This window comes from Ipomoea triloba, chromosome 11, assembly GCF_003576645.1.
Source record: "Ipomoea triloba cultivar NCNSP0323 chromosome 11, ASM357664v1".
In the NCBI taxonomy this organism is placed as follows: domain Eukaryota; kingdom Viridiplantae; phylum Streptophyta; class Magnoliopsida; order Solanales; family Convolvulaceae; genus Ipomoea; species Ipomoea triloba.
The window spans coordinates 24951969-24964771 of NC_044926.1; positions in this window are offsets into that span (position 1 = coordinate 24951969).

Below are 12803 nucleotides of genomic sequence, written 5' to 3' on the forward strand. Positions count from 1 at the left end.
GGGGGGGGGGGGGGGGGGGGGGGGGGGGGGGGGGGGGGGGGGGGGGGGGGGGGGTGGGGGGGGGGGGGGGGGGGGGGGGGGGGGGGGGGGGGGGGGGGGGGGGGGGGGGGGGGGGGGGGGGGGGGGGGGGGAGGTGGAGCTTTCGGCGCAAGATAACGGGGGAGAGTGGGTTGTTGCTAACTTAAGCTAGGGAGAAGTGAGCACCATAGTCCTCTGAGCCTCTGAGGTATTCTCGGAGGATCTGAAGGGCTTGGTCTGGATAGAGCGTAGGGACAATGCTTCGAGTACAATTCATAAGTATACTCGCGGTCTGAAATAGCCACGTGGCTGTTCTTCAGTTTGTCGTTGGCGATTGGAACTGTAGACTCACAATCCGCGCGTATTTTAATTACTATATTAATCTGAGTTCTTATGGGATCACACGCCTAATAAATCGCAGCTTTGCTTAATATAGAAGAGCCCAAAATACTACGTAGTTGTTTAGCGCAATGATTGATCATTCGTTTTAAGTGAGCTTATTAGTGATTTTTCTTTTTATTTTAAATTTTGTAATAATTATATTTAAAATTTAAAATTTTAATAATTTAATACTTATTATTTGTATATTATTCGAACTCTTAAAATATAATGTATCATAAATCATAATTCAATTTTAAAATGGATTTTTCAAAAAATATTTTACATATATAAAAATGGGTTGGAATTCAAAAAATCCTAAGGACCAAATTCACCACTTTCCTAAAAATATAAAGACATACTAAAATTTTATCATAAATAATTGAAAGACTAAATCAATATTACGGTCATAATTGAGCGCAAGTTTTACTGTGGACCACGGTCCACCAAGCATTGTGGTCAAAGTGATAAAACGACGTCGTTTTGATTAATGAAAACAGACGGATGAAACGACCTCCATTCCACGCAACTGCAATTCCCTTTCAACACAACGGCAGTACCAGTTCAACACAACTGCAGTTTCAGATGGATGAAACTAACGGCCTCCGACAACTGCAGTATCAGTTCAATACAACTGTAGCTAGTATCGTTTGAGATGAACTATAGTATCAATTACGGTAATTTACAGGAACCGTTTCTCCACTTATTGAAACGATGTCGTTTTGTGACCTTGGTCCACAGTATAAGAACTGATAATTGAGAGAGTAAAAGTGTCATTTCTAACTAAGTGAGCCAATGTTGTTATATTTATGAATTATGTTTGTATTTTTTTTATGACGATCAAGTTATACATTATATGTAAAATAGTGTACTTTAATCTTTTAAACCAAATTATCCTTATGCCGTTAAATGCTAATTATTAAATACTATATTAAACCAAATATATTATACTATAAAGTAGCATTTACATATTTATCAATTATAATGTATAACTAATCAACACAAGCAAACTTGAAATAAATCATACACAATATTTTACATAAACCACTATTTTATATATATATATATATATATATATATATATATATATATATATATATATATATATATATATATATATATATATATATATATATATATATATATATATATATATATTTGGCGGGGAGGGGTATCCTCGCCCCCGTCCTCGACGGAGAATTACATGCATTGCCTGTCCCCGTCCCTGATCCTCAAATTTTTTTTCATCGCTGTCTCCATCAGGGCGGGGATCGAGAATCTCATCGAGACGGGGTAAATTACTATCTCTACATTGGACACTTACTCTCGCGTTATCTTGTATAAAAATGAGTTTCATTATAAATATGAATAATATTCCTTGGACTTGTGCAGATGCTCAAGATGTGTTTAAACATTAAAATAGATAATACGTGTGTGTTATACCTAGTAATAAAATAATTAAATGTGTAGTTTTTTTTTTTTAAAAAAAACATTATTTATTGAATTGAATTCCTTGAATTTAGAAATAAAGTGATGATTAGTACTGAAGTCTAAATAGTTTATTAGAGTAGAAATAACAAAGAAGCTTCACACTAATTAATGAGGCCTAACCTCACTGACACAAATTGTCAATTCTTTCCCTTTCTTTGCCTAACTTCAATCTATTCTCCAAACTAAAACATTCATCAAGTGAGGCAAAAACAGTGCATACAAAAGCTTACTTTGGACATTACTCAATATGGTAATTGGACCATGTGGCTTAGCTTCATACTTATCCTAACTACACCACTCATATGAACATAATATAATGCTTACATATACATCATTTCTTTGCATTAACTTTTTTCACACACTATAGCATGATCAATTTATGATTAGATTGACTTGTAATGATAAAAAGGTTTTGAAATCATATCAATTAATACGTGTAAAAGTTGCACAACTACCATTAAGTTTCTTGGTGGGAAATATCTTCACTTCTTTTTAATTAAGGAAAATAAAATTGCTAATATGTAGTTGATAGTTCTCCAATTCTTCTTCAACATTTTATTTAATAAAGGATAAGAGTCATGAAGTCGATATTCCAATGCAAATTATGTGTGCAGCTTAAATTGCTTTAATTTTATGGAGTTTTTGGGGTCTAATTTTAGTCAAATAAAGCACATTAAGACCCTGTGCACTGAGACTAATCATATTTGTGTGAAGTAAGATTTCAAGAATAATAAAACACTCTCTCAAGAGTTTCAAATTAATTGTATTTTCAGGACTCAAAGCTGTGAAATAATTCTTTATCTAAAGTCGTTGTAAATTTCAATATCTTTATTATTGTTTTTGGATATAAATTTTGTGTATAGATATATATAGAAAATGATTGTTACACCCCATGAAAGGGACCAACTATTTACTGAATTGTTGGCTTGATTGATATGTGGCATGAAGCTTTAATTTGGATTTGGCATTGGGTTTTACATTGTGATAGCTGCTTACTTTTCTTCATATATTTAGCTTTCTATACCAAAAATGGAAACAAGTCGTATCTGCTTTATTTATGTTAATTGATACTATAATGTAATTAAAATATATATCAACTTGATAATTAAATATGTTAGTACAATATATTCTTTTTTATTCCCAATAATTATTACAATAATAGTCCTAAACAAATAACATTAAAATATATTTTTATAAAATATTAATTTTTCACTTAAATCCTCGTACAAATGATCAATTAGCTAGTTTACAACTTTTAATTTCACGATATTTAGTCTCATAAATTTACTGACCTTACCACATTTATCCCCTTATGTATTATAATTTTCATTAAATTAACATAATTTTTAACACAATTCGGTAATTTTAAAATCTTAGTTTAATCTTCTTGCTGAAAATTATTCATAAACGGTGTGATACACAATAATTTTAGGTATATTTTTTATGGAAAATTAACTCTCTCTTTTTTATTGTCATGTTTTTTATTATGTTCTTTTTAAGATTTTAAAATAAAAATAGAAGATTAAAATTGTAAAATTATCATATTGTCCTAAGAATTAAAGTAAATTAGATAAAAAAAATTATAACAGATGATAAAATGAGACAATGACAACAAAGATACATGACTAATATTCTGAAAAGGGCTGGCATGACAGAATGCAAAGCTTTATCTACTCATATTCCTGTTTCGAAATCTATTTCATTTAGTACATATCAATATGAGGATCCTACTCATCAATATAGAAGTCTGGAGGGAGCACTATAATATCTTAGATTAAATGTGGTCAAATTAAAAGTTAAAAATTAAATTATTTGACAATATCATTATAGTCATGGGAACTAAAAGAGTTGAAATACTCATTTTGAGCGTAGAGTTGTATGGTTCACATGTAAAAATGGTTATTATGATGCATATATATAGTAAAAATGTGGTAGACAAGATGGGAAAATGGTGAATGTGAATTGATTCTTTTAGATGGAGTTTGAGCTTTTCATTAAGAAAATTGTGAAAGTCGATTTAGATGAGGATAAAGTGACTTTTGTTGCTGTGCTTCTATGCATATTTTTTCAAAGGAATGAATGAGTGCATGCCCACATCTTTTGGGAATACATGAGCTGTAACTGGATTTTAGCATCCACTGCACCACATCAATGTTGAACACATAAATCTTATATATTTTTTTAATTTATAGGTTTGTAATACTTTTATGTTAAAATATAATATTTTTTATACGTTCGTAAAAAAGAATATATTACACATACTTTACTTAAAATGTACAGTATTACATTTCTTACCAGAGAAATCCACATACAAGACTTAATAATCATAATGAATTAAGGCAAAACACATAAAAAAGTGAATTTCCCCCGCTTAATAAATTCAATTTATAATAAGATCTTTTTAATATATAGTTGTATCATACTTTACCGCGATATATATATATATATATAAAAGCCAACCATTGCATGGAGAATCATTCTATAGTACCACGAGCACAACAGTTGGGTTCCATTCTGCCATGGTGGGTTCAAAATTTTCTGATGGATTTGGCACATGCATAATTCGTGAACCATTGGGCCTTTAAATGATACACCCTGCAACCTTGCAATTATTATTATTATTGTTGTTGTTGTTGTTGTTGTTGTAGTAATAGTATAGCGGAATAACTACTATTCTAGAGATTTCATGGGTAGTTATAGCACTTTATAAGTAGTGAGTGGTTCTTTACAAGTACTCAAGTAGTGAGCGGTTTTATGATATGTATAAATAACTACATATAGTTAACCGACTCAAACCAAGAAAGTTAATACATCGCTCCCACGAGGAATTAAACTTAGAATGTTATGTTGTGATTACCAATTTAACTGTCTGACCAATTTGACTAAGGTTCTACATCACCAAAAAACCTCAAACTACTATTTATACAAAAAGGGGAAAAAAAAATCCATTAGTTCCTAGTGGTAGATTGTGAGCAAGCTAAGGACACATGATCGAGCGTAATCGTGACAATCACAAACCACCGTGTGGGGGTTTTGGGGCTCCTTGTAATTTAAGCACCAAATACTGGTCCTTCTACCTAATTAGTTGCTGAGTCACTATGTCACTGTGATCATTTACCCTTCGACTATCATGTTAGTTTGAAGTATGGGTTTATAGGTGATAGAATTTTACGTTTTGCGAGGAAGAAAAAGTATGGAGTAATAATAGCTAACAAACATTAATTGTAGGGTAGCGACAATTTTAGTGTGACAGCATTAATCACTAATAATCTAGTGCTGTCTAAAGCATGGATACTAAATTGGCTTCCGAGGATAGACGGTTGAAAACAATCTGATAATGATACTTGGACTAAATCAATTGGATAAAATTATGCACCGTTACTCCATCAACATATGTATTGGGATACCACTTCTCTCTCAATTGATAAGCGCAGAAGTTAACTGTTATCATGTCGTCGTCGTTTATTGTGAACAAGATTTGAAGATGTAGTGTATGATTTGTTCAAATTTAAGGTTTTGGATTCTTCTTCTGAAATTTTAGCGTTGTTAAAAAAGTCATGCTTTAAACTGTTTCAGTACATGTTTTTTACGGAGTATTAGTTGTTTGCTTTGGCAGTGCACGGTCGCTTTTCATTTCTGGCACTTCCAAACATGATTGTGTGCCTCTCTATTCCCTTCCAAGTCATAAAGCCAACCGTCCAAAAAAAAAAAAACCACGAACAGTTAATATGATAAGTAGTAATAAGTATATATAAGCTTTCAAATTTAGTCCTTTGTAAAAATTGTTAATTAATTTTCTTAATTTGAATTTATCAACTATAAATAACCTAAACAGATATATCTTTGTAATTCATTGTCAAGTAGCTAGAGATATTGAGTTACAATACATATTTAATTAACTCGGGTAGTCCGAATTATTGATAATGAAATGAAAAAAAGACAAGAAATATGTTTCGCGGAGACAAGATTTGTTTTAATAAGCGTTGTAAGAGGATTACATGTGAATGAATGAATGATAGAATGATGTTCTAATGAGACAATAACAAGTTAATTTATACTAAAGCAGCTTTCTAACCAACCCCCGAGAGTAGGGTGGGCGGTTAGATCCGTCTTAACCGTGTCCATAACCGAGGCCGACCTTATGCCCTAGGCCAAGACTGCCCCAAGTCGAGGTCGCATCAGGCTGAGGCTAACCTCTGACAGCCCCAAGTCCAGGTCGACTTCCAGAATCCAGATTGTTCTCGTTTCTCCTCAAATTGATTTACCATGAATTCATCTCTAATATCTCATCAAACTCAAAGCATAATTCCAAACTTTTGAAACATAAATCAAAATTTCAATCCCAAAATCAAATTTTAGATTATCCATGCATGTTCTTATGACATTTTATTAATGGTGCTCACTTTCTTTTTTTTTTTTTTTCCTCATACATCAAGATCGTTACCAATTTCCTCGTAAGTCGTAAATCGTCTCCTATTATCAAAGTGAAACATGCATCATATTTGTACTGCGCCTGTACCTTTTCACTCTCTATTCTAGTGTAGAACTGTAGATGCATGCATTTTAAAAAAGTGCCAATGGGAAAATTTTCACGATTAATTAAAAATAATAATAATTTTTCAAAAAATTCCATATGCCAGTTTTAGGTGACGAGTGCACACAAATCTAAATTGTTTGTAATTTGATTTAATTTGACATCTTTTGGGATCATTTATGTTATACAATTCAAACTCTTAAAAAAAAAGGCAAAAGAGTCAAATAGATTCATGTACTAACACTGATTGTTCATCTAGCACCATGAATTAAAATATAGTCCGTCTAGGCCATTATACTCCTAATTATTTTTCATATAATATTTTTAGCCTATTTCTAACAAGTAACACATCTGATTTGATGACATGGAAAAATAAAATTAGAAAAAATGATGACATGTTATTTATATGATGTTTTGGATGACTTCTAGTTTTCTACCCTATTTCATTAATGAAAAAAATAATTATCTTGCAATGAAATAGGGTAGAAATCAAAATTGTTATATAATGTTTTAATTATACTGTACTGCACTATTGTGTATGTATAGCGGCGTATTCAAAGTCGTTCGGCAATAAAATTCCATGAAAATTGATATATGAAATTAAATTATTTTTATAAAAACTTAAGATATTGTATTGAGTAAATTTTATTATTTTTTTAAAAATAATTTAATTTTCATGGAATCTCATTGTCGAAAGACACTGAATACCGCGTTATACATCCGTAGTACACTGTAGTCGAAACTTTATATAGTAACTTTGATTTCTGCTCAATTTCATTGCAAAAATTCATCCAAAAATATAATATCTTAAGTTATTCAATTATCCAAAAATATTAATTTATTTTTAAAATAAAAAGAAAATTTTACCCAATACAATATTTTAAGTTATTATAAAAATAATTTAATTTTCATATATCAATTTCCATGAAATCTTATTGCCAAACAATAGTGAATACCCCGTATACATATATTGTAGTTAAAACGTTATATAGCAATTTTGATTTTTACCTTATTTCATTACAGAAATTATTTTTTTCATTAATGAAATAGGGTAGAAAACTAGAAATAATCCAAAACATCCATATAAATAATATGTCATCATTTTTCTTAAATTTTTATTTTTCCATGTCATCAAATTAGATGGGTTACTTGTTAGAAATAGGCTAAAAATGCTAGATGAAAAATAATTAGGAGTATAATGACCTAGATGGACCATATTGTAATTCATGGTGCTGGATGAACAATCAGTGGTAGTACATGGGCTTATTTGACCCTTTTGCCTAAAAAAAATTAAATTGTATATATATACTAGTGCAAAGTTGCAAACACATCTCTTTTTCACGGTGGTATAAATGCTACGGAGCAGTTAAAAGCTTTTCCAACTCTATTTTTCTCAACTCAAATAGTTCACTTTGAAAATCAATTTTGCATTCACCCATTATTAATTTTAGGAAAACTCAAATTTACTTTGACATTACACAAAATGAAAGTGGACCCCACTGAAAATTATATCACATTGAATGATCAATAATCATATTAATTAACATATGAAACAATATTATTCCCAGTTGTTATACAGTGGACCATGGTCCACGCATCGTTGTGTAGATCATGATCGTCAAATGAAAATGTAGTAGAATTAAAATGATACTTTAGTGTTACTATAATCAAACTAGTGTGTGTGAAAAATGAAAACAAAAAACATAGCACATTATTGTCAAATAAAACTGTAGTATATATAATTAAAATGATATTTTATATTGTTATAATGAATTAGTGTGCATGAAAAATGAAACTAAAATCCCGAGCAATACAATAATATATATTGTCAAATGACTTGAAGTGCAATTAAAATAATACTTTAACAATATTATAATTAAATTAGTGTGTGGAAAATGATACAAAAAAGTAGAGCTCAATCAATAATGGCTATGTTTGGCAAACCTAGCTGAAAAGAAGTTGAAAGGGACAAATTATACTGTGCACCACGATGCATATAGCAATGTGCACCACGTACGTAAACGACGTCGTTTTGAGCATTGTAAACTAACAGTCCCATTTTTTGGAAATCACGTTTCCCGTTTCGGCCGGTTTGTGTATTTATATTAGTATTTTGTGTATTCTATGTAATTGTTCTGTGTATTTCAGGCAATCATTCTGTGTATTCTAGGCAACCGTTCTGTGTATTCATGTTAGTAACACATGTTGCGATGTGTTTGTGCATTAGAATGTTTAGGATGATGAATTCTGTGTATTTTGTGTCAATATTCTGTGTATTCATGTTATTAACACAGGTTGTGATATGTTTGTGCATTCGAATGTTAGGAGGATGAGTTCTGTGTATTTTGTGTCAATATTCTGTATATTTTGGACAAACATTCTGTGTATTCTAGGCAAACGCTCTGTGTATTCTAAATAATGATTATGTGTATTATAGATAATGAATTCCCTGGAGCCATTCGCGTCCGCGTCTAGTGTATTCATGTTAGTAACACATGTTGTGATGTGTTTGTGAATTCGAATATTTAAGAGGATGAGTTCTGTATATTTTGTGTCAATATTTTGTCTATTCATGTTATTAACATAGGTTGTGATTTGTTTGTGCATTTGAATATTAGGAGGATGAGTTCTGTGTATTTTGTGTCAATATTCTGTGTATTCTGGGCAAACATTCTATGTATTCTAGGCAAACATTCTATCTATTCTAGATAATCATTATGTATATTATAGATAATGATTTCCCTAGAGTCATTCGCGTCCGCATCCACTAACATTAAAACGACGTCGTTTTGGACCAAGGAGCACATTGCTATGTGCACCGTGGTCCACGATATAACGATGGGCTGAAAGGAGGGACGGATATGTGTAAACAATTGGATAGTTGTACGAGTTGGTAAGCACACGGTTTTGCTAGGAAATGTCTAAGGGTTTGAATCCCCTTTTAATGCTTTTATCTCAACAGCTTCTTGAAGGCTTTTTGCTTTGTGACGTTGTGTTATGAATATGTATGTGTGCGGTCCCACAGTGGACTACTCACTTTGAGTTTGAGATTTTAATCAGACCAGCAAAAATTTGGAAACTATATTTATTATATTACCAGACTTGAACTTGATAATAGAGTAATAAAAATATACAATTAATCAAAATCATTAGAATTAAATTACTCAAAAAATTATATTTTTCGCCCCTAAATTAAGACTTTTTATTTCAATATCTTCTTCAATGCTTTTTTAATATATATATATATATATAACTTTTTTCAAAAATTAATAATAAGATGTGTAATTTATAATGTGTTTTCTATTTGAATTATTTTATCAAATTAATCTTGTTTTATTTTTTTCAAACTATTTCTTTTGTTTTAATGTTTCGGCGGTTTCGATTTCGCCCCCACTGGAAAGAATTTCTAGATTCGTCCCTGGCTGAAAGCTGAAAAACTATAAGCATGTAGCTGAAATATGAAGAGTTGTTAAACTAGCTGTTATGCTTAAAAGTGTTTGGTAAAATTAGCTTTTTGATAAGCTGATAAATAGGTTTGTTTACGTATTAAAATATAAAATAATGAAACTAATATATTTTAATAAAATAGAAAGTAAGAACATATATTTGGAAATATATAAAGTAAAACAAAATATTTATAGTCCATACAATAATTAATGTTCAAACACACAAATGTCAAATTGAAATTACAACCAAACATATTGAAGAGAAAAAGCCAAAAAGATTTTAATTGAGAGGGGTAAAAGATGTTATTTATTTAAAATAATAAGGATAAATATGAAAAAAAAAAAATTTAATAAACTACTAGCTTATTTTGGAAATATTACCAAACAGAGTTTATAGCTTTTTTTTTTTTTTTTTTTTAAAAAAAGAGCTTATAGCTTATTAGTAGCTTAAAATAAGTTATAAACTTCTAAATAAATTTCGCCAAACAGAGCCAATGTATATTATCAAATGAAACTATAGTATAATTAAAATGAATTTAGTATTGCTATAATGAAACAAGTGTGGAGGAAAAATAAAACTAAAGAACATAACAATATTATCAAATGAAATTGAAATGAATTTAAATGATACATATTTCATAGTCCATACTGCTACATAGACCATTATCCGCAATAAAATTTTCCTACATATGTTAGAGCTTTAACCAACCTACTACCCCATGATTCTTCAATTTAAAAAAATACTTATTTTCAAAATTTTATCTATTTTTGCTCTAAAAAAATTTAAAAATTTTACAATTAACAAACGCACCCCACACGTTTGCTTAGTTAATTAATTTCACATCTTATCACTTGAAACAAACATGAAAGATGGATCAAACTCATCAAAGGGACATTTTCCCAATTCCCCTCTCATCAACGAAATGGGCCTACTAACAGTATTAAAACTAGTACAAAAATTTAAACAAGTCGGATTCAATAATAACAATAATATTTTGCCTGCGACTCTTGATCCAGGTTAGTACCTCCTTGACCGCCATAGTTTCAGCTAGATATGGGTCCCGAGAGCAGCACAGATGCCCACTGTAAGCAGCCCACAAAATGCCCTGCATGATCTCTAATCACAATACCAAACCCCAAGGTATCATCAAGCAAAGCAGCATCCACGTTACATTTTAGTTTACCATCCCTGCCGACCAGGTAGCAGATTATTAGCCGGAGTATTACGTAACAAATTGGAGGACGAAGAATAAGCCTGCTGACATTTTGTCCTTTATTTTGACTATATAATTTTCTTGCCAATGGTTTCTGATGTTCATTAACGCTAACCCTAAGATCACTATATTTTAATGTTCATTCTGCATGTACGATGTAGAACATAAATGCTTTTCTTGGCAAAACCAATTGTCAAAAATTAAAAATACTTTAAGTCCAACAAATTTCATCGAAAATATTACTTGTTAAAAAATCACTTCAGATCATCAAGTGAAATTAATCTCGTACAAAACATTTCTATCATTTCTCGACAATCTCATTAATTTTTTGATTTTGATAATACAAATTAAAACTAGAAAAAGAATAGGTTCCACTTTCAGCTGGTGTTTGATTATTTGAACATATATAATATGAGTTTCAAGTTGGTCTCTGTATAGAGGTCTTGAACAAGAGTACATATAGCTAGCTTATATATGATCCATTGAGATATATATGAAGCCACCTACAGAATGTGTCACAAATGACCCAAAACTGCTTCCTACTATACAGTGCCAGGCTGCTCCATATACCCCATCAAATTCCTGCAATTCCCAAACATCATCCATCAATATCATAACTCAACCCAAATCTCAAAATTCACAGCCCAAAACCCAAAATTGAAAGTTGAGGGGTGGTGTGTGTTTTTTAAGGTGTAAATCATCACCAATATCCGATTGTATGCTTGGTTGTATTTAATATTGTTGGTGCCAGTACTAACAATACTCGGTACAACTAAGCATATATATATATATATATATATATATATATATATATATATGATTGTATTAGATACAATTTGATGCGATTTTATTTAGCACTTTTTCTATATATATAAAATTTATCATACCGGTCGACATGGTAACTCAATCATTATACTGTTGACCATGCATTATTCACATTACAAGGTAGATCACTAATATATATGATCACTAATATATATGATTATCTAAAAATGAACTTTTAGTATACATAATGCTTTTTTTTTTCTTTTTTTCATTTTTTTTATTACTAAAGATTCATAGAATCATAATTACCTAAAAATAAACCTTTTGTAAGCAAAATATTCATATTTATGATTACATAAAAATAAACTTTTGATATACTAAAAATAAACATCTATCAATAACCTACATTATAATTTGTCATGGTAACTCTATATATCCAGTATCATTCAAAGTGAATGATAAAGACGCATACGGAGTATATCTTAAGATTCTTTGATGTCTCATTACTAAAATGAAAAAGTCCCAGTATTTGACTATTTTCTTTTTAGGTATGGTACTTTCAAGTTTCAAAATATGAGACAGTGAAGTCTCTTTCATATATATATATATAATTTAGGGCTCATTTGGTTCGCGGAAAATATTTGAAGGGAAGTAGAAGTGAGATTCCGTGGAAAAGTAGTTACCAGGAAGATAAATTATGTTGTTTGGTTGGTGGAAAATAAGTTGTTGGGAAGATAAGTTCTATTGTTTGGTGGGAGGTAAAAGGGTATGGGAATAATGAATATAAAAACCTATATGCCCTTGTGTATTAATAATGATAATAAAATTAATATTTCTTAATAATATTGTTTAATTTGGGAACAAATTTTTGGGCCTTTTTTGGGTCAATTTTTATTTTTATTTTTATTTTTCGCAATACTTTGGGCCTTTTTTAAAAGCAAAATTTGGGGCAATTTT